Source organism: Ambystoma mexicanum, assembly GCF_040938575.1.
Source record: "Ambystoma mexicanum isolate Mex_15411 chromosome 12 unlocalized genomic scaffold, UKY_AmexF1_1 Mex_chr12_unloc.1, whole genome shotgun sequence".
Classification (NCBI taxonomy): Eukaryota; Metazoa; Chordata; class Amphibia; order Caudata; family Ambystomatidae; genus Ambystoma; species Ambystoma mexicanum.
The window spans coordinates 12801468-12822204 of NW_027182322.1; the positions used below are offsets into that span (position 1 = coordinate 12801468).

The 20737-nt window shown below is 36.0% G+C and overlaps 14 non-coding genes across 14 annotated transcripts; all 14 read left to right on the forward strand.

Moving 5' to 3' along the window:
• The first annotated feature begins 346 nt into the window (after positions 1–346).
• TRNAR-UCU (transfer RNA arginine (anticodon UCU)) lies at positions 347–436 on the forward strand. The gene is given in 2 exon segments: positions 347–383; positions 401–436. It is a non-coding gene; the product is annotated as a tRNA-Arg (tRNA).
• A 676-nt stretch (positions 437–1112) lies between these two features.
• Positions 1113–1202, forward strand: TRNAR-UCU (transfer RNA arginine (anticodon UCU)). The gene is given in 2 exon segments: positions 1113–1149; positions 1167–1202. It is a non-coding gene; the product is annotated as a tRNA-Arg (tRNA).
• A 675-nt stretch (positions 1203–1877) lies between these two features.
• On the forward strand, positions 1878–1967 carry TRNAR-UCU (transfer RNA arginine (anticodon UCU)). Its single transcript is given in 2 exon segments — positions 1878–1914; positions 1932–1967. It is a non-coding gene; the product is annotated as a tRNA-Arg (tRNA).
• A 1442-nt stretch (positions 1968–3409) lies between these two features.
• On the forward strand, positions 3410–3499 carry TRNAR-UCU (transfer RNA arginine (anticodon UCU)). Its single transcript is given in 2 exon segments — positions 3410–3446; positions 3464–3499. It is a non-coding gene; the product is annotated as a tRNA-Arg (tRNA).
• Positions 3500–5708: 2209 nt separating this feature from the next.
• On the forward strand, positions 5709–5798 carry TRNAR-UCU (transfer RNA arginine (anticodon UCU)). The gene is given in 2 exon segments: positions 5709–5745; positions 5763–5798. It is a non-coding gene; the product is annotated as a tRNA-Arg (tRNA).
• Positions 5799–6475: 677 nt separating this feature from the next.
• Positions 6476–6565, forward strand: TRNAR-UCU (transfer RNA arginine (anticodon UCU)). Its single transcript is given in 2 exon segments — positions 6476–6512; positions 6530–6565. It is a non-coding gene; the product is annotated as a tRNA-Arg (tRNA).
• A 1442-nt stretch (positions 6566–8007) lies between these two features.
• TRNAR-UCU (transfer RNA arginine (anticodon UCU)) lies at positions 8008–8097 on the forward strand. The gene is given in 2 exon segments: positions 8008–8044; positions 8062–8097. It is a non-coding gene; the product is annotated as a tRNA-Arg (tRNA).
• A 1441-nt stretch (positions 8098–9538) lies between these two features.
• On the forward strand, positions 9539–9628 carry TRNAR-UCU (transfer RNA arginine (anticodon UCU)). The gene is given in 2 exon segments: positions 9539–9575; positions 9593–9628. It is a non-coding gene; the product is annotated as a tRNA-Arg (tRNA).
• A 1442-nt stretch (positions 9629–11070) lies between these two features.
• TRNAR-UCU (transfer RNA arginine (anticodon UCU)) lies at positions 11071–11160 on the forward strand. Its single transcript is given in 2 exon segments — positions 11071–11107; positions 11125–11160. It is a non-coding gene; the product is annotated as a tRNA-Arg (tRNA).
• Positions 11161–14135: 2975 nt separating this feature from the next.
• On the forward strand, positions 14136–14225 carry TRNAR-UCU (transfer RNA arginine (anticodon UCU)). Its single transcript is given in 2 exon segments — positions 14136–14172; positions 14190–14225. It is a non-coding gene; the product is annotated as a tRNA-Arg (tRNA).
• Positions 14226–17199: 2974 nt separating this feature from the next.
• On the forward strand, positions 17200–17289 carry TRNAR-UCU (transfer RNA arginine (anticodon UCU)). Its single transcript is given in 2 exon segments — positions 17200–17236; positions 17254–17289. It is a non-coding gene; the product is annotated as a tRNA-Arg (tRNA).
• Positions 17290–17965: 676 nt separating this feature from the next.
• TRNAR-UCU (transfer RNA arginine (anticodon UCU)) lies at positions 17966–18055 on the forward strand. Its single transcript is given in 2 exon segments — positions 17966–18002; positions 18020–18055. It is a non-coding gene; the product is annotated as a tRNA-Arg (tRNA).
• Positions 18056–18731: 676 nt separating this feature from the next.
• TRNAR-UCU (transfer RNA arginine (anticodon UCU)) lies at positions 18732–18821 on the forward strand. The gene is given in 2 exon segments: positions 18732–18768; positions 18786–18821. It is a non-coding gene; the product is annotated as a tRNA-Arg (tRNA).
• Positions 18822–19499: 678 nt separating this feature from the next.
• On the forward strand, positions 19500–19589 carry TRNAR-UCU (transfer RNA arginine (anticodon UCU)). Its single transcript is given in 2 exon segments — positions 19500–19536; positions 19554–19589. It is a non-coding gene; the product is annotated as a tRNA-Arg (tRNA).
• Positions 19590–20737: the final 1148 nt, after the last annotated feature.

The window sequence follows — 20737 nt, forward strand, 5'->3', positions numbered from 1 at the left end:
TCAAAGCTATTTATGGTATATTCTCTTTGTGTTTTTGTATTGTTAACCAATTGTATGTCTGCACTTTTTATCCAGTTCTTTTTTATTAAGGTATGGAATTGTTGTCCAAACCAATTCACTTGGCAAGAAAATACTGTAATACCCTATTCTCCGAATTTATCCCTAAAGGAACAAAGGTGTAGTTCAAGGTTTCACCCAGAAGTGTGATTCTTCTACAGACATTTTATGTTTCCGAAAACAATTATTCTTTCTTGTATCCCAGACGGCTTGATAATATGATGTGAAGTAAACACCGGATTGACAAAACTTCGATCATCCCTTAATGTACTCAAGTTGATGTGCATCTGGCCCTGTGGCGCAATGGATAGCGCGTTGGACTTCTAAGTGAATTGGCAAAGTCATTCAAAGGTTGTGGGTTCGAATCCCACCAGAGTCGCATTTTTTACTTTCTTATTCAAACAAGGAACATTATGCATGTGAGGAATGTTTATTTTTGGCCGATGCTTTAATCTTAGTATTTGACCCAAGTTGAACCTATGTATCTAATACAGCATGCAACTGAATCAAAAGCAGTCTGCCTTCCATTGCAACAGGAACATATTGCTCATAAGCAATACAACATCACTGCCAGAAACTTTGCACTTTCCTAATGTATCCTTCCTTCAGAAACATTGTCTTTATAATAGCTGTAAATGAGATAGACCAAAAACACGACACCCTACACTCAGACATTTGTTTCTAGCGACATATAAAGTAAAATCTTCTTTCAAAGCTATTTATGGTATATTCTCTTTGTGTTTGTGTATTGTTAACCAATTGTATGGCTGCACTTTTTATCCAGTTCTTTTTTATTAAGGTATGGAATTGTTGTCCAAACGTATTCAGTTTGCAAGAAAATACAGTAATACCCTATTCTCCGAATTTATCCCTAAAGGAACAAAGGTGTAGTTCAAGGTTTCACCCAGAAGTGTGATTCTTCTACAGACATTTTATGTTTCAGAAAACAATTATTCTTTCTTGTATCCCAGAAGGCTTGATAATATGATGTGAAGTAAACACTGGATTGACAAAACTTCGATCATCCCTTAATGTACGCAAGTTGATTTTCATCTGGCTCTGTGGCGCAATGGATAGCGCGTTGGACTTCTAAGTGAATTGGCAAAGTCATTCAAAGGTTGTGGGTTCGAATCCCACCAGAGTCGTATTTTTTACTTTCTTATTCAAACAAGGAACATTATGCATGTGAGGAATGTTTATTTTTGGCCGATGCTTTAATCTTAGTATTTGACCCAAGTTGAACCAATGTATCTAATACAGCATGCAACTGAATCAAAAGCAGTCTGCCTTCCATTGCAACAGGAACATATTGCTCATAAGCAATACAACATCACTGCCAGAAACTTTGCACTTTCCTAATGTATCCTTCCTTCAGAAACATTGTCTTTATAATAGCTGTAAATGAGATAGACCAAAAACACGACACCCTACACTCAGACATTTGTTTCTAGCGACATATAAAGTAAAATATTCTTTCAAAACTATTTATGGTATATTCTCTTTGTGTTTTTGTATTGTTAACCAATTGTATGGCTGCACTTTTTATCCAGTTCTTTTTTATTAAGGTATGGAATTGTTGTCCAAACGTATCAGTTTGCAAGAAAATACAGTAATACCCTATTCTCCGAATTTATCCCTAAAGGAACAAAGGTGTAGTTCAAGGTTTCACCCAGAAGTGTGATTCTTCTACAGACATTTTATGTTTCAGAAAACAATTATTCTTTCTTGTATCCCAGAAGGCTTGATAATATGATGTGAAGTAAACACTGGATTGACAAAACCTCGATCATCCCCTGATGTACGCAAGTTGATTGTCATCTGGCTCTGTGGCGCAATGGATAGCGCGTTGGACTTCTAAGTGAATTGGCAAAGTCATTCAAAGGTTGTGGGTTCGAATCCCACCAGAGTCGCATTTTTTACTTTCTTATTCAAACAAGGAACATTATGCATGTGAGGAATGTTTATTTTTGGCCGATGCTTTAATCTTAGTATTTGACCCAAGTTGAACCTATGTATCTAATACAGCATGCAACTGAATCAAAAGCAGTCTGCCTTCCATTGCAACAGGAACATATTGCTCATAAGCAATACAACATCACTGCCAGAAACTTTGCACTTTCCTAATGTATCCTTCCTTCAGAAACATTGTCTTTATAATAGCTGTAAATGAGATAGACCAAAAACACGACACCCTACACTCAGACATTTGTTTCTAGCGACATATAAAGTAAAATCTTCTTTCAAAGCTATTTATGGTATATTCTCTTTGTGTTTTTGTATTGTTAACCAATTGTATGGCTGCACTTTTTATCCAGTTCTTTTTTATTAAGGTATGGAATTGTTGTCCAAACGTATTCAGTTTGCAAGAAAATACAGTAATACCCTATTCTCCGAATTTATCCCTAAAGGAACAAAGGTGTAGTTCAAGGTTGCACCCAGAAGTGTGATTCTTCTACAGACATTTTATTTTTCAGAAAACAATTATTCTTTCTTGTATCCCAGAAGGCTTGATAATATGATGTGAAGTAAACACTGGATTGACAAAACTTCGATCACCCCTTAATGTACGCAAGTTGATTTTCATCTGGCTCTGTGGCGCAATGGATAGCGCGTTGGACTTCTAAGTGAATTGGCAAAGTCATTCAAAGGTTGTGGGCTCGAATCCCACCAGAGTCGCATTTTTTACTTTCTAATTCAAACAAGGAACATTATGCATGTGAGGAATGTTTATTTTTGGCCGATGCTTTAATCTTAGTATTTGACCCAAGTTGAACCTATGTATCTAATACAGCATGCAACTGAATCAAAAGCAGTCTGCCTTCCATTGCAACAGGAACATATTGCTCATAAGCAATACAACATCACTGCCAGAAACTTTGCACTTTCCTAATGTATCCCTCCTTCAGAAACATTGTCTTTATAATAGCTGTAAATGAGATAGACCAAAAACACAACACCCTACACTCAGACATTTTTTTCTAGCGACATATAAAGTAAAATCTTCTTTCAAAGCTATTTATGGTATATTCTCTTTGTGTTTTTGTATTGTTAACCAATTGTATGGCTGCACTTTTTATCCAGTTCTTTTTTATTAAGGTATGGAATTGTTGTCCAAACGTATTCAGTTTGCAAGAAAATACAGTAATACCCTATTCTCCGAATTTATCCCTAAAGGAACAAAGGTGTAGTTCAAGGTTTCACCCAGAAGTGTGATTCTTCTACAGACATTTTATGTTTCAGAAAACAATTATTCTTTCTTGTATCCCAGAAGGCTTGATAATATGATGTGAAGTAAACACTGGATTGACAAAACTTCGATCATCCCTTAATGTACGCAAGTTGATTTTCACCTGGCTCTGTGGCGCAATGGAAAGCGCGTTGGACTTCTAAGTGAATTGGCAAAGTCATTCAAAGGTTGTGGGTTCGAATCCCACCAGAGTCGTATTTTTTACTTTCTTATTCAAACAAGGAACATTATGCATGTGAGGAATGTTTATTTTTGGCCGATGCTTTAATCTTAGTATTTGACCCAAGTTGAACCAATGTATCTAATACAGCATGCAACTGAATCAAAAGCAGTCTGCCTTCCATTGCAACAGGAACATATTGCTCATAAAGAATACAACATCACTGCCAAAAACTTTGCACTTTCCTAATGTATCCTTCCTTCAGAAACATTGTCTTTATAATAGCTGTAAATGAGATAGACCAAAAACACGACACCCTACACTCAGACATTTGTTTCTAGCGACATATAAAGTAAAATCTTCTTTCAAAGCTATTTATGGTATATTCTCTTTGTGTTTTTGTATTGTTAACCAATTGTATGGCTGCACTTTTTATCCAGTTCTTTTTTATTAAGGTATGGAATTGTTGTCCAAACGTATTCAGTTTGCAAGAAAATACAGTAATACCCTATTCTCCGAATTTATCCCTAAAGGAACAAAGGTGTAGTTCAAGGTTGCACCCAGAAGTGTGATTCTTCTACAGACATTTTATTTTTCAGAAAACAATTATTCTTTCTTGTATCCCAGAAGGCTTGATAATATGATGTGAAGTAAACACTGGATTGACAAAACTTCGATCACCCCTTAATGTACGCAAGTTGATTTTCATCTGGCTCTGTGGCGCAATGGATAGCGCGTTGGACTTCTAAGTGAATTGGCAAAGTCATTCAAAGGTTGTGGGCTCGAATCCCACCAGAGTCGCATTTTTTACTTTCTAATTCAAACAAGGAACATTATGCATGTGAGGAATGTTTATTTTTGGCCGATGCTTTAATCTTAGTATTTGACCCAAGTTGAACCTATGTATCTAATACAGCATGCAACTGAATCAAAAGCAGTCTGCCTTCCATTGCAACAGGAACATATTGCTCATAAGCAATACAACATCACTGCCAGAAACTTGGCACTTTTCTAATGTATCCTTCCTTCAGAAACATTGTCTTTATAATAGCTGTAAATGAGATAGACCAAAACACGACACCCTACACTCAGACATTTGTTTCTAGCGACATATAAAGTAAAATCTTCTTTCAAAGCTATTTATGGTATATTCTCTTTGTGTTTTTTTCTATTGTTAACCAATTGTATGGCTGCACTTTTTATCCAGTTCTTTTTTATTAAGGTATGGAATTGTTGTCCAAACGTATTCAGTTTGCAAGAAAATACAGTAATACCCTATTCTCCGAATTTATCCCTAAAGGAACAAAGGTGTAGTTCAAGGTTTCACCCAGAAGTGTGATTCTTCTACAGACATTTTATGTTTCAGAAAACAATTATTCTTTCTTGTATCCCAGAAGGCTTGATAATATGATGTGAAGTAAACACTGGATTGACAAAACCTCGATCATCCCCTGATGTACGCAAGTTGATTGTCATCTGGCTCTGTGGCGCAATGGATAGCGCGTTGGACTTCTAAGTGAATTGGCAAAGTCATTCAAAGGTTGTGGGTTCGAATCCCACCAGAATCGCATTTTTTACTTTCTTTTTCAAACAAGGAACATTATGCATGTGAGGAATGTTTATTTTTGGCCGATGCTTTAATCTTAGTATTTGACCCAAGATGAACCTATGTATCTAATACAGCATGCAACTGAATCAAAAGCAGTCTGCCTTCCATTGCAACAGGAACATATTGCTCATAAGCAATACAACATCACTGCCAGAAACTTTGCACTTTCCTAATGTATCCTTCCTTCAGAAACATTGTCTTTATAATAGCTGTAAATGAGATAGACCAAAAACACGACACCCTACACTCAGACATTTGTTTCTAGCGACATATAAAGTAAAATCTTCTTTCAAAGCTATTTATGGTATATTCTCTTTGTGTTTTTGTATTGTTAACCAATTGTATGGCTGCACTTTTTATCCAGTTCTTTTTTATTAAGGTATGGAATTGTTGTCCAAACGTATTCAGTTTGCAAGAAAGTACAGTAATACCCTATTCTCCGAATTTATCCCTAAAGGAACAAAGGTGTAGTTCAAGGTTTCACCCAGAAGTGTGATTCTTCTACAGACATTTTATGTTTCAGAAAACAATTATTCTTTCTTGTATCCCAGGAGGCTTGATAATATGATGTGAAGTAAACACTGGATTGACAAAACTTCGATCATCCCTTAATGTACGCAAGTTGATTTTCACCTGGCTCTGTGGCGCAATGGATAGCGCGTTGGACTTCTAAGTGAATTGGCAAAGTCATTCAAAGGTTGTGGGTTCGAATCCCACCAGAGTCGTATTTTTTACTTTCTTATTCAAACAAGGAACATTATGCATGTGAGGAATGTTTATTTTTGGCCGATGCTTTAATCTTAGTATTTGACCCAAGTTGAACCAATGTATCTAATACAGCATGCAACTGAATCAAAAGCAGTCTGCCTTCCATTGCAACAGGAACATATTGCTCATAAGGAATACAACATCACTGCCAAAAACTTTGCACTTTCCTAATGTATCCTTCCTTCAGAAACATTGTCTTTATAATAGCTGTAAATGAGATGGACCAAAAACACGACACCCTACACTCAGACATTTGTTTCTAGCGACATATAAAGTAAAATATTCTTTCAAAACTATTTATGGTATATTCTCTTTGTGTTTTTGTATTGTTAACCAATTGTATGTCTGCACTTTTTATCCAGTTCTTTTTTATTAAGGTATGGAATTGTTGTCCAAACCAATTCACTTGGCAAGAAAATACTGTAATACCCTATTCTCTGAATTTCTCCCCAAGCGAACAAAGGTGCAGTTCAAGGTTTCGCCCTGAACTGTGATTCTTGCTACAGACATTTTATGTTTCAGAAAACAATCATTCTTTCATGTATCCCAGAAGGCTTGATAATATGATGTGAAGTAAACACTGGATTGACAAAACCTCGATCATCCCCTGATGTACGCAAGTTGATTGTCATCTGGCTCTGTGGCGCAATGGATAGCGCGTTGGACTTCTAAGTGAATTGGCAAAGTCATTCAAAGGTTGTGGGTTCGAATCCCACCAGAGTTGCATTTTTTACTTTCTTATTCAAACAAGGAACATTATGCATGTGAGGAATGTTTATTTTTGGCCGATGCTTTAATCTTAGTATTTGACCCAAGTTGAACCTATGTATCTAATACAGCATGCAACTGAATCAAAAGCAGTCTGCCTTCCATTGCAACAGGAACATATTGCTCATAAGCAATACAACATCACTGCCAGAAACTTTGCACTTTCCTAATGTATCCTTCCTTCAGAAACATTGTCTTTATAATAGCTGTAAATGAGATAGACCAAAAACACGACACCCTACACTCAGACATTTGTTTCTAGCGACATATAAAGTAAAATATTCTTTCAAAACTATTTATGGTATATTCTCTTTGTGTTTTTGTATTGTTAACCAATTGTATGGCTGCACTTTTTATACAGTTCTTTTTTATTAAGGTATGGAATTGTTGTCCAAACGTATTCAGTTTGCAAGAAAATACAGTAATACCCTATTCTCCGAATTTATCCCTTAAGGAACAAAGGTGTAGTTCAAGGTTTCACCCAGAAGTTTGATTCTTCTACAGACATTTTATGTTTCAGAAAACAATTATTCTTTCTTGTATCCCAGAAGGCTTGATAATATGATGTGAAGTAAACACTGGATTGACAAAACCTCGATCATCCCCTGATGTACGCAAGTTGATTGTCATCTGGCGCTGTGGCGCAATGGATAGCGCGTTGGACTTCTAAGTGAATTGGCAAAGTCATTCAAAGGTTGTGGGTTCGAATCCCACCAGAGTCGCATTTTTTACTTTCTTATTCAAACAAGGAACATTATGCATGTGAGGAATGTTTATTTTTGGCCGATGCTTTAATCTTAGTATGTGACCCAAGTTGAACCTATGTATCTAATACAGCATGCAACTGAATCAAAAGCAGTCTGCCTTCCATTGCAACAGGAACATATTGCTCATAAGCAATACAACATCACTGCCAGAAACTTTGCACTTTCCTAATGTATCCTTCCTTCAGAAACATTGTCTTTATAATAGCTGTAAATGAGATAGACCAAAAACACGACACCCTACACTCAGACATTTGTTTCTAGCGACATATAAAGTAAAATCTTCTTTCAAAGCTATTTATGGTATATTCTCTTTGTGTTTTTGTATTGTTAACCAATTGTATGGCTGCACTTTTTATCCAGTTCTTTTTTATTAAGGTATGGAATTGTTGTCCAAACGTATTCAGTTTGCAAGAAAATACAGTAATACCCTATTCTCCGAATTTATCCCTAAAGGAACAAAGGTGTAGTTCAAGGTTTCACCCAGAAGTGTGATTCTTCTACAGACATTTTATGTTTCAGAAAACAATTATTCTTTCTTGTATCCCAGAAGGCTTGATAATATGATGTGAAGTAAACACTGGATTGACAAAACCTCGATCATCCCCTGATGTACGCAAGTTGATTGTCATCTGGCTCTGTGGCGCAATGGATAGCGCGTTGGACTTCTAAGTGAATTGGCAAAGTCATTCAAAGGTTGTGGGTTCGAATCCCACCAGAGTCGCATTTTTTACTTTCTTATTCAAACAAGGAACATTATGCATGTGAGGAATGTTTATTTTTGGCCGATGCTTTAATCTTAGTATGTGACCCAAGTTGAACCTATGTATCTAATACAGCATGCAACTGAATCAAAAGCAGTCTGCCTTCCATTGCAACAGGAACATATTGCTCATAAGCAATACAACATCACTGCCAGAAACTTTGCACTTTCCTAATGTATCCTTCCTTCAGAAACATTGTCTTTATAATAGCTGTAAATGAGATAGACCAAAAACACGACACCCTACACTCAGACATTTGTTTCTAGCGACATATAAAGTAAAATCTTCTTTCAAAGCTATTTATGGTATATTCTCTTTGTGTTTTTGTATTGTTAACCAATTGTATGGCTGCACTTTTTATCCAGTTCTTTTTTATTAAGGTATGGAATTGTTGTCCAAACGTATTCAGTTTGCAAGAAAATACAGTAATACCCTATTCTCCGAATTTATCCCTAAAGGAACAAAGGTGTAGTTCAATGTTTCACCCAGAAGTGTGATTCTTCTACAGACATTTTATGTTTCAGAAAACAATTATTCTTTCTTGTATCCCAGAAGGCTTGATAATATGATGTGAAGTAAACACTGGATTGACAAAACTTCGATCATCCCTTAATGTACGCAACTTGATTTTCATCTGGCTCTGTGGTGCAATGGATAGCGCATTGGACTTCTAAGTGAATTGGCAAAGTCATTCAAAGTTTGTGGGTTCGAATCCCACCAGAGTCGCATTTTTTACTTTCTTATTCAAACAAGGAACATTATGCATGTGAGGAATGTTTATTTTTGGCCGATGCTTTAATCTTAGTATTTGACCCAAGTTGAACCTATGTATCTAATACAGCATGCAACTGAATCAAAAGCAGTCTGCCTTCCATTGCAACAGGAACATATTGCTCATAAGCAATACAACATCACTACCAGAAACTTGGCACTTTTCTAATGTATCCTTCCTTCAGAAACATTGTCTTTATAATAGCTGTAAATGAGATAGACCAAAACACGACACCCTACGCTCAGACATTTGTTTCTAGCGACATATAAAGTAAAATCTTCTTTCAAAGCTATTTATGGTATATTCTCTTTGTGTTTTTGTATTGTTAACCAATTGTATGTCTGCACTTTTTATCCAGTTCTTTTTTATTAAGGTATGGAATTGTTGTCCAAACCAATTCACTTGGCAAGAAAATACTGTAATACCCTATTCTCCGAATTTATCCCTAAAGGAACAAAGGTGTAGTTCAAGGTTTCACCCAGAAGTGTGATTCTTCTACAGACATTTTATGTTTCCGAAAACAATTATTCTTTCTTGTATCCCAGACGGCTTGATAATATGATGTGAAGTAAACACCGGATTGACAAAACTTCGATCATCCCTTAATGTACTCAAGTTGATGTGCATCTGGCTCTGTGGCGCAATGGATAGTGCGTTGGACTTCTAAGTGAATTGGCAAAGTCATTCAAAGGTTGTGGGTTCGAATCCCACCAGAGTCGCATTTTTTACTTTCTTATTCAAACAAGGAACATTATGCATGTGAGGAATGTTTATTTTTGGCCGATGCTTTAATCTTAGTATTTGACCCAAGTTGAACCTATGTATCTAATACAGCATGCAACTGAATCAAAAGCAGTCTGCCTTCCATTGCAACAGGAACATATTGCTCATAAGCAATACAACATCACTGCCAGAAACTTTGCACTTTCCTAATGTATCCTTCCTTCAGAAACATTGTCTTTATAATAGCTGTAAATGAGATAGACCAAAAACACGACACCCTACACTCAGACATTTGTTTCTAGCGACATATAAAGTAAAATCTTCTTTCAAAGCTATTTATGGTATATTCTCTTTGTGTTTTTGTATTGTTAACCAATTGTATGGCTGCACTTTTTATCCAGTTCTTTTTTATTAAGGTATGGAATTGTTGTCCAAACGTATTCAGTTTGCAAGAAAATACAGTAATACCCTATTCTCCGAATTTATCCCTAAAGGAACAAAGGTGTAGTTCAAGGTTGCACCCAGAAGTGTGATTCTTCTACAGACATTTTATTTTTCAGAAAACAATTATTCTTTCTTGTATCCCAGAAGGCTTGATAATATGATGTGAAGTAAACACTGGATTGACAAAACTTCGATCACCCCTTAATGTACGCAAGTTGATTTTCATCTGGCTCTGTGGCGCAATGGATAGCGCGTTGGACTTCTAAGTGAATTGGCAAAGTCATTCAAAGGTTGTGGGCTCGAATCCCACCAGAGTCGCATTTTTTACTTTCTAATTCAAACAAGGAACATTATGCATGTGAGGAATGTTTATTTTTGGCCGATGCTTTAATCTTAGTATTTGACCCAAGTTGAACCTATGTATCTAATACAGCATGCAACTGAATCAAAAGCAGTCTGCCTTCCATTGCAACAGGAACATATTGCTCATAAGCAATACAACATCACTGCCAGAAACTTTGCACTTTCCTAATGTATCCCTCCTTCAGAAACATTGTCTTTATAATAGCTGTAAATGAGATAGACCAAAAACACAACACCCTACACTCAGACATTTTTTTCTAGCGACATATAAAGTAAAATCTTCTTTCAAAGCTATTTATGGTATATTCTCTTTGTGTTTTTGTATTGTTAACCAATTGTATGGCTGCACTTTTTATCCAGTTCTTTTTTATTAAGGTATGGAATTGTTGTCCAAACGTATTCAGTTTGCAAGAAAATACAGTAATACCCTATTCTCCGAATTTATCCCTAAAGGAACAAAGGTGTAGTTCAAGGTTTCACCCAGAAGTGTGATTCTTCTACAGACATTTTATGTTTCAGAAAACAATTATTCTTTCTTGTATCCCAGAAGGCTTGATAATATGATGTGAAGTAAACACTGGATTGACAAAACTTCGATCATCCCTTAATGTACGCAAGTTGATTTTCACCTGGCTCTGTGGCGCAATGGAAAGCGCGTTGGACTTCTAAGTGAATTGGCAAAGTCATTCAAAGGTTGTGGGTTCGAATCCCACCAGAGTCGTATTTTTTACTTTCTTATTCAAACAAGGAACATTATGCATGTGAGGAATGTTTATTTTTGGCCGATGCTTTAATCTTAGTATTTGACCCAAGTTGAACCAATGTATCTAATACAGCATGCAACTGAATCAAAAGCAGTCTGCCTTCCATTGCAACAGGAACATATTGCTCATAAAGAATACAACATCACTGCCAAAAACTTTGCACTTTCCTAATGTATCCTTCCTTCAGAAACATTGTCTTTATAATAGCTGTAAATGAGATAGACCAAAAACACGACACCCTACACTCAGACATTTGTTTCTAGCGACATATAAAGTAAAATCTTCTTTCAAAGCTATTTATGGTATATTCTCTTTGTGTTTTTGTATTGTTAACCAATTGTATGGCTGCACTTTTTATCCAGTTCTTTTTTATTAAGGTATGGAATTGTTGTCCAAACGTATTCAGTTTGCAAGAAAATACAGTAATACCCTATTCTCCGAATTTATCCCTAAAGGAACAAAGGTGTAGTTCAAGGTTGCACCCAGAAGTGTGATTCTTCTACAGACATTTTATTTTTCAGAAAACAATTATTCTTTCTTGTATCCCAGAAGGCTTGATAATATGATGTGAAGTAAACACTGGATTGACAAAACTTCGATCACCCCTTAATGTACGCAAGTTGATTTTCATCTGGCTCTGTGGCGCAATGGATAGCGCGTTGGACTTCTAAGTGAATTGGCAAAGTCATTCAAAGGTTGTGGGCTCGAATCCCACCAGAGTCGCATTTTTTACTTTCTAATTCAAACAAGGAACATTATGCATGTGAGGAATGTTTATTTTTGGCCGATGCTTTAATCTTAGTATTTGACCCAAGTTGAACCTATGTATCTAATACAGCATGCAACTGAATCAAAAGCAGTCTGCCTTCCATTGCAACAGGAACATATTGCTCATAAGCAATACAACATCACTGCCAGAAACTTGGCACTTTTCTAATGTATCCTTCCTTCAGAAACATTGTCTTTATAATAGCTGTAAATGAGATAGACCAAAACACGACACCCTACACTCAGACATTTGTTTCTAGCGACATATAAAGTAAAATCTTCTTTCAAAGCTATTTATGGTATATTCTCTTTGTGTTTTTTTCTATTGTTAACCAATTGTATGGCTGCACTTTTTATCCAGTTCTTTTTTATTAAGGTATGGAATTGTTGTCCAAACGTATTCAGTTTGCAAGAAAATACAGTAATACCCTATTCTCCGAATTTATCCCTAAAGGAACAAAGGTGTAGTTCAAGGTTTCACCCAGAAGTGTGATTCTTCTACAGACATTTTATGTTTCAGAAAACAATTATTCTTTCTTGTATCCCAGAAGGCTTGATAATATGATGTGAAGTAAACACTGGATTGACAAAACCTCGATCATCCCCTGATGTACGCAAGTTGATTGTCATCTGGCTCTGTGGCGCAATGGATAGCGCGTTGGACTTCTAAGTGAATTGGCAAAGTCATTCAAAGGTTGTGGGTTCGAATCCCACCAGAATCGCATTTTTTACTTTCTTTTTCAAACAAGGAACATTATGCATGTGAGGAATGTTTATTTTTGGCCGATGCTTTAATCTTAGTATTTGACCCAAGTTGAACCTATGTATCTAATACAGCATGCAACTGAATCAAAAGCAGTCTGCCTTCCATTGCAACAGGAACATATTGCTCATAAGCAATACAACATCACTGCCAGAAACTTTGCACTTTCCTAATGTATCCTTCCTTCAGAAACATTGTCTTTATAATAGCTGTAAATGAGATAGACCAAAAACACGACACCCTACACTCAGACATTTGTTTCTAGCGACATATAAAGTAAAATCTTCTTTCAAAGCTATTTATGGTATATTCTCTTTGTGTTTTTGTATTGTTAACCAATTGTATGGCTGCACTTTTTATCCAGTTCTTTTTTATTAAGGTATGGAATTGTTGTCCAAACGTATTCAGTTTGCAAGAAAATACAGTAATACCCTATTCTCCGAATTTATCCCTAAAGGAACAAAGGTGTAGTTCAAGGTTGCACCCAGAAGTGTGATTCTTCTACAGACATTTTATTTTTCAGAAAACAATTATTCTTTCTTGTATCCCAGAAGGCTTGATAATATGATGTGAAGTAAACACTGGATTGACAAAACTTCGATCACCCCTTAATGTACGCAAGTTGATTTTCATCTGGCTCTGTGGCGCAATGGATAGCGCGTTGGACTTCTAAGTGAATTGGCAAAGTCATTCAAAGGTTGTGGGCTCGAATCCCACCAGAGTCGCATTTTTTACTTTCTAATTCAAACAAGGAACATTATGCATGTGAGGAATGTTTATTTTTGGCCGATGCTTTAATCTTAGTATTTGACCCAAGTTGAACCTATGTATCTAATACAGCATGCAACTGAATCAAAAGCAGTCTGCCTTCCATTGCAACAGGAACATATTGCTCATAAGCAATACAACATCACTGCCAGAAACTTTGCACTTTCCTAATGTATCCCTCCTTCAGAAACATTGTCTTTATAATAGCTGTAAATGAGATAGACCAAAAACACAACACCCTACACTCAGACATTTTTTTCTAGCGACATATAAAGTAAAATCTTCTTTCAAAGCTATTTATGGTATATTCTCTTTGTGTTTTTGTATTGTTAACCAATTGTATGGCTGCACTTTTTATCCAGTTCTTTTTTATTAAGGTATGGAATTGTTGTCCAAACGTATTCAGTTTGCAAGAAAATACAGTAATACCCTATTCTCCGAATTTATCCCTAAAGGAACAAAGGTGTAGTTCAAGGTTTCACCCAGAAGTGTGATTCTTCTACAGACATTTTATGTTTCAGAAAACAATTATTCTTTCTTGTATCCCAGAAGGCTTGATAATATGATGTGAAGTAAACACTGGATTGACAAAACTTCGATCATCCCTTAATGTACGCAAGTTGATTTTCACCTGGCTCTGTGGCGCAATGGAAAGCGCGTTGGACTTCTAAGTGAATTGGCAAAGTCATTCAAAGGTTGTGGGTTCGAATCCCACCAGAGTCGTATTTTTTACTTTCTTATTCAAACAAGGAACATTATGCATGTGAGGAATGTTTATTTTTGGCCGATGCTTTAATCTTAGTATTTGACCCAAGTTGAACCAATGTATCTAATACAGCATGCAACTGAATCAAAAGCAGTCTGCCTTCCATTGCAACAGGAACATATTGCTCATAAAGAATACAACATCACTGCCAAAAACTTTGCACTTTCCTAATGTATCCTTCCTTCAGAAACATTGTCTTTATAATAGCTGTAAATGAGATAGACCAAAAACACGACACCCTACACTCAGACATTTGTTTCTAGCGACATATAAAGTAAAATCTTCTTTCAAAGCTATTTATGGTATATTCTCTTTGTGTTTTTGTATTGTTAACCAATTGTATGGCTGCACTTTTTATCCAGTTCTTTTTTATTAAGGTATGGAATTGTTGTCCAAACGTATTCAGTTTGCAAGAAAATACAGTAATACCATATTCTCCGAATTTATCCCTAAAGGAACAAAGGTGTAGTTCAAGGTTGCACCCAGAAGTGTGATTCTTCTACAGACATTTTATTTTTCAGAAAACAATTATTCTTTCTTGTATCCCAGAAGGCTTGATAATATGATGTGAAGTAAACACTGGATTGACAAAACTTCGATCACCCCTTAATGTACGCAAGTTGATTTTCATCTGGCTCTGTGGCGCAATGGATAGCGCGTTGGACTTCTAAGTGAATTGGCAAAGTCATTCAAAGGTTGTGGGCTCGAATCCCACCAGAGTCGCATTTTTTACTTTCTAATTCAAACAAGGAACATTATGCATGTGAGGAATGTTTATTTTTGGCCGATGCTTTAATCTTAGTATTTGACCCAAGTTGAACCTATGTATCTAATACAGCATGCAACTGAATCAAAAGCAGTCTGCCTTCCATTGCAACAGGAACATATTGCTCATAAGCAATACAACATCACTGCCAGAAACTTGGCACTTTTCTAATGTATCCTTCCTTCAGAAACATTGTCTTTATAATAGCTGTAAATGAGATAGACCAAAACACGACACCCTACACTCAGACATTTGTTTCTAGCGACATATAAAGTAAAATCTTCTTTCAAAGCTATTTATGGTATATTCTCTTTGTGTTTTTTTCTATTGTTAACCAATTGTATGGCTGCACTTGTTATCCAGTTCTTTTTTATTAAGGTATGGAATTGTTGTCCAAACGTATTCAGTTTGCAAGAAAATACAGTAATACCCTATTCTCCGAATTTATCCCTAAAGGAACAAAGGTGTAGTTCAAGGTTTCACCCAGAAGTGTGATTCTTCTACAGACATTTTATGTTTCAGAAAACAATTATTCTTTCTTGTATCCCAGAAGGCTTGATAATATGATGTGAAGTAAACACTGGATTGACAAAACCTCGATCATCCCCTGATGTACGCAAGTTGATTGTCATCTGGCTCTGTGGCGCAATGGATAGCGCGTTGGACTTCTAAGTGAATTGGCAAAGTCATTCAAAGGTTGTGGGTTCGAATCCCACCAGAATCGCATTTTTTACTTTCTTTTTCAAACAAGGAACATTATGCATGTGAGGAATGTTTATTTTTGGCCGATGCTTTAATCTTAGTATTTGACCCAAGTTGAACCTATGTATCTAATACAGCATGCAACTGAATCAAAAGCAGTCTGCCTTCCATTGCAACAGGAACATATTGCTCATAAGCAATACAACATCACTGCCAGAAACTTTGCACTTTCCTAATGTATCCTTCCTTCAGAAACATTGTCTTTATAATAGCTGTAAATGAGATAGACCAAAAACACGACACCCTACACTCAGACATTTGTTTCTAGCGACATATAAAGTAAAATCTTCTTTCAAAGCTATTTATGGTATATTCTCTTTGTGTTTTTGTATTGTTAACCAATTGTATGGCTGCACTTTTTATCCAGTTCTTTTTTATTAAGGTATGGAATTGTTGTCCAAACGTATTCAGTTTGCAAGAAAATACAGTAATACCCTATTCTCCGAATTTATCCCTAAAGGAACAAAGGTGTAGTTCAATGTTTCACCCAGAAGTGTGATTCTTCTACAGACATTTTATGTTTCAGAAAACAATTATTCTTTCTTGTATCCCAGAAGGCTTGATAATATGATGTGAAGTAAACACTGGATTGACAAAACTTCGATCATCCCTTAATGTACGCAACTTGATTTTCATCTGGCTCTGTGGTGCAATGGATAGCGCATTGGACTTCTAAGTGAATTGGCAAAGTCATTCAAAGTTTGTGGGTTCGAATCCCACCAGAGTCGCATTTTTTACTTCCTTATTCAAACAAGGAACATTATGCATGTGAGGAATGTTTATTTTTGGCCGATGCTTTAATCTTAGTATTTGACCCAAGTTGAACCTATGTATCTAATACAGCATGCAACTGAATCAAAAGCAGTCTGCCTTCCATTGCAACAGGAACATATTGCTCATAAGCAATACAACATCACTACCAGAAACTTGGCACTTTTCTAATGTATCCTTCCTTCAGAAACATTGTCTTTATAATAGCTGTAAATGAGATAGACCAAAACACGACACCCTACGCTCAGACATTTGTTTCTAGCGACATATAAAGTAAAATCTTCTTTCAAAGCTATTTATGGTATATTCTCTTTGTGTTTTTGTATTGTTAACCAATTGTATGTCTGCACTTTTTATCCAGTTCTTTTTTATTAAGGTATGGAATTGTTGTCCAAACCAATTCACTTGGCAAGAAAATACTGTAATACCCTATTCTCCGAATTTATCCCTAAAGGAACAAAGGTGTAGTTCAAGGTTTCACCCAGAAGTGTGATTCTTCTACAGACATTTTATGTTTCCGAAAACAATTATTCTTTCTTGTATCCCAGACGGCTTGATAATATGATGTGAAGTAAACACCGGATTGACAAAACTTCGATCATCCCTTAATGTACTCAAGTTGATGTGCATCTGGCTCTGTGGCGCAATGGATAGCGCGTTGGACTTCTAAGTGAATTGGCAAAGTCATTCAAAGGTTGTGGGTTCGAATCCCACCAGAGTCGCATTTTTTACTTTCTTATTCAAACAAGGAACATTATGCATGTGAGGAATGTTTATTTTTGGCCGATGCTTTAATCTTAGTATTTGACCCAAGTTGAACCTATGTATCTAATACAGCATGCAACTGAATCAAAAGCAGTCTGCCTTCCATTGCAACAGGAACATATTGCTCATAAGCAATACAACATCACTGCCAGAAACTTTGCACTTTCCTAATGTATCCTTCCTTCAGAAACATTGTCTTTATAATAGCTGTAAATGAGATAGACCAAAAACACGACACCCTACACTCAGACATTTGTTTCTAGCGACATATAAAGTAAAATCTTCTTTCAAAGCTATTTATGGTATATTCTCTTTGTGTTTTTGTATTGTTAACCAATTGTATGGCTGCACTTTTTATCCAGTTCTTTTTTATTAAGGTATGGAATTGTTGTCCAAACGTATTCAGTTTGCAAGAAAATACAGTAATACCCTATTCTCCGAATTTATCCCTAAAGGAACAAAGGTGTAGTTCAAGGTTTCACCCAGAAGTGTGATTCTTCTACAGACATTTTATGTTTCAGAAAACAATTATTCTTTCTTGTATCCCAGAAGGCTTGATAATATGATGTGAAGTAAACACTGGATTGACAAAACTTCGATCATCCCTTAATGTACGCAAGTTGATTTTCATCTGGCTCTGTGGCGCAATGGATAGCGCGTTGGACTTCTAAGTGAATTGGCAAAGTCATTCAAAGGTTGTGGGTTCGAATCCCACCAGAGTCGTATTTTTTACTTTCTTATTCAAACAAGGAACATTATGCATGTGAGGAATGTTTATTTTTGGCCGATGCTTTAATCTTAGTATTTGACCCAAGTTGAACCAATGTATCTAATACAGCATGCAACTGAATCAAAAGCAGTCTGCCTTCCATTGCAACAGGAACATATTGCTCATAAGCAATACAACATCACTGCCAGAAACTTGGCACTTTTCTAATGTATCCTTCCTTCAGAAACATTGTCTTTATAATAGCTGTAAATGAGATAGACCAAAAACACGACACCCTACACTCAGACATTTGTTTCTAGCGACATATAAAGTAAAATCTTCTTTCAAAGCTATTTATGGTATATTCTCTTTGTGTTTTTGTATTGTTAACCAATTGTATGGCTGCACTTTTTATCCAGTTCTTTTTTATTAAGGTATGGAATTGTTGTCCAAACGTATTCAGTTTGCAAGAAAATACAGTAATACCCTATTCTCCGAATTTATCCCTAAAGGAACAAAGGTGTAGTTCAAGGTTGCACCCAGAAGTGTGATTCTTCTACAGACATTTTATTTTTCAGAAAACAATTATTCTTTCTTGTATCCCAGAAGGCTTGATAATATGATGTGAAGTAAACACTGGATTGACAAAACTTCGATCACCCCTTAATGTACGCAAGTTGATTTTCATCTGGCTCTGTGGCGCAATGGATAGCGCGTTGGACTTCTAAGTGAATTGGCAAAGTCATTCAAAGGTTGTGGGTTCGAATCCCACCAGAGTCGTATTTTTTACTTTCTTATTCAAACAAGGAACATTATGCATGTGAGGAATGTTTATTTTTGGCCGATGCTTTAATCTTAGTATTTGACCCAAGTTGAACCAATGTATCTAATACAGCATGCAACTGAATCAAAAGCAGTCTGCCTTCCATTGCAACAGGAACATATTGCTCATAAGCAATACAACATCACTGCCAGAAACTTTGCACTTTCCTAATGTATCCTTCCTTCAGAAACATTGTCTTTATAATAGCTGTAAATGAGATAGACCAAAAACACGACACCCTACACTCAGACATTTGTTTCTAGCGACATATAAAGTAAAATCTTCTTTCAAAGCTATTTATGGTATATTCTCTTTGTGTTTTTTTCTATTGTTAACCAATTGTATGGCTGCACTTTTTATCCAGTTCTTTTTTATTAAGGTATGGAATTGTTGTCCAAACGTATTCAGTTTGCAAGAAAATACAGTAATACCCTATTCTCCGAATTTATCCCTAAAGGAACAAAGGTGTAGTTCAAGGTTTCACCCAGAAGTGTGATTCTTCTACAGACATTTTATGTTTCAGAAAACAATTATTCTTTCTTGTATCCCAGAAGGCTTGATAATATGATGTGAAGTAAAAACTGGATTGACAAAACTTCGATCATCCCTTAATGTACGCAAGTTGATTTTCACCTGGCTCTGTGGCGCAATGGAAAGCGCGTTGGACTTCTAAGTGAATTGGCAAAGTCATTCAAAGGTTGTGGGTTCGAATCCCACCAGAGTCGTATTTTTTACTTTCTTATTCAAACAAGGAACATTATGCATGTGAGGAATGTTTATTTTTGGCCGATGCTTTAATCTTAGTATTTGACCCAAGTTGAACCAATGTATCTAATACAGCATGCAACTGAATCAAAAGCAGTCTGCCTTCCATTGCAACAGGAACATATTGCTCATAAGGAATACAACATCACTGCCAAAAACTTTGCACTTTCCTAATGTATCCTTCCTTCAGAAACATTGTCTTTATAATAGCTGTAAATGAGATAGACCAAAAACACGACACCCTACACTCAGACATTTGTTTCTAGCGACATATAAAGTAAAATCTTCTTTCAAAGCTATTTATGGTATATTCTCTTTATGTTTTTGTATTGTTAACCAATTGTATGGCTGCACTTTTTATCCAGTTCTTTTTTATTAAGGTATGGAATTGTTGTCCAAACGTATTCAGTTTGCAAGAAAATACAGTAATACCCTATTCTCCGAATTTATCCCTAAAGGAACAAAGGTGTAGTTCAAGGTTGCACCCAGAAGTGTGATTCTTCTACAGACATTTTATTTTTCAGAAAACAATTATTCTTTCTTGTATCCCAGAAGGCTTGATAATATGATGTGAAGTAAACACTGGATTGACAAAACTTCGATCACCCCTTAATGTACGCAAGTTGATTTTCATCTGGCTCTGTGGCGCAATGGATAGCGCGTTGGACTTCTAAGTGAATTGGCAAAGTCATTCAAAGGTTGTGGGCTCGAATCCCACCAGAGTCGCATTTTTTACTTTCTAATTCAAACAAGGAACATTATGCATGTGAGGAATGTTTATTTTTGGCCGATGCTTTAATCTTAGTATTTGACCCAAGTTGAACCTATGTATCTAATACAGCATGCAACTGAATCAAAAGCAGTCTGCCTTCCATTGCAACAGGAACATATTGCTCATAAGCAATACAACATCACTGCCAGAAACTTTGCACTTTCCTAATGTATCCCTCCTTCAGAAACATTGTCTTTATAATAGCTGTAAATGAGATAGACCAAAAACACAACACCCTACACTCAGACATTTTTTTCTAGCGACATATAAAGTAAAATCTTCTTTCAAAGCTATTTATGGTATATTCTCTTTGTGTTTTTGTATTGTCAACCAATT